Source organism: Coregonus lavaretus (genome assembly GCF_964263955.1).
Source record: "Coregonus lavaretus genome assembly, chromosome: 21".
NCBI classification, from domain to species: Eukaryota; Metazoa; Chordata; class Actinopteri; order Salmoniformes; family Salmonidae; genus Coregonus; species Coregonus lavaretus.
The window spans coordinates 1,633,570-1,635,211 of record NC_140008.1 but is presented as its reverse complement, the minus strand read 5'-3'; positions in this window follow the sequence as shown (position 1 = coordinate 1,635,211).

Here is a 1,642-nt window from a genome sequence, read left to right as displayed (position 1 = left end):
CCAAAAAACGTCAGAGCCTGCTGATCTTCACATATGTTGCTCTTTATATGCCCCCCAACAATAATCTGGAAATATATTAATTTCAGACTTCTGGACATAAAACTTACATATTGTGTAAACCACACACAGACATGTGAAATCCCTTAGCTAGATGAGCCTCAAACATCAGAGCAATGGCCTAGGCGACAACACCTTGGGTGGGCAATTGTCTTCCAAATGAATGTTCATATATAACACGCCATTCTCCAAATCAATATTTCTATATAACATGCCATTCTCCTTGCATTATGCTGTTGGGTCAGGGAGGAGGGAGGTTGCAATGCTGGGAAAAACACCTCCACAGCAGATCCACACAGCATTGTAACATTTTTCGAATGAAAGTAACAGCGCCCTTGGGCACCCCTGTAGTTTATTTTTAGTCATTTAGTGACCCCACTGGTCATTTAAAGACGTGTTTGACTACGGGCACGTGGTAAGTTATGCGTTCACCTGGTAGTCGTTTTTTTTTTCATTTTCATATTTATGAAAAAATATATATATATTTTTTTTTGTAGTCATTTAGCAGACACTCTTATCCAGAGCGACTTACAGTTAGTGATCCATATTTTCTTCATATTTTTTATTTTTTTTTATATATTTTTTTCTAGCTTTATAAAAAAACAAACGGATAAAAACCTGATTTTCTAATATGTACGGGTTCATGAGGGTTGCCTAATCACACATGTGACATTTTGGAAGGATGTGACCTTTTTAACCCTTCGAAACAGCACCTATGACCACAATGTAAGGCACTTCCGGTTGTCACAGGAAGCTGTAATTAAACACATATCCTCATTGGGACAAGCTCTTACAGAATCCTGAGTTTCAGGTCAATCTGTGAAAAACTAAACTTTTTACAGAGGGTTGAATGTAGCGTTTTCACTATCTGCTGGTGGATACATCTAAACCATGTTTAGGGTCAATCTTCCCACTTCCGGTTGCTCCAGGAAGCTTAAACTCAACACAGGTAATCCTTATAGTGGCCTGATGGGTTGACAAAGAAGACAGTTTGATATGGCAATATAAACCCACATAGGCATCAAGTTGAAGTTAGGGCAGCAGGCAATGTATTTCTATGGAAAAGTGTTCACGGTCAACTGTTTGAATAAATGCACCCTGTTTTCACTGTTAAGGATTAATTCCACATGGTCATGGGTAGGCTTGCACAGATCGGGAGAACCTTAGGAGCGTTCCTGTGGTTGAAATGTTTTTCTATCCTTACCGGATCTAATGCTCTCACCCAAAAGCACCTCAAATTTAAGACCAGGCTTCATTTTGGGCCTTGTCCTGAGACCTTTCTGGATGTCTATATTTTAGCCCAAAAAATGTCAGAGCCTGCTGATCTTCACATATGTTGCTCTTTATATGCCCCCCAACCATAATCTGGAAATATATTAATTTCAGACTTCTGGACATAAAACTTACATATTGTGAAAACCACACACAGACATGTGAAATCCCTTAGCTAGATGAGCCTCAAACATCAGAGCAATGGCCTAGGCGACAACACCTTGGGTGGGCAATTGTCTTCCAAATGAATGTTCATATATAACACGCCATTCTCCAAATCAATATTTCTATATAACATGCCATTCTCCTTGCA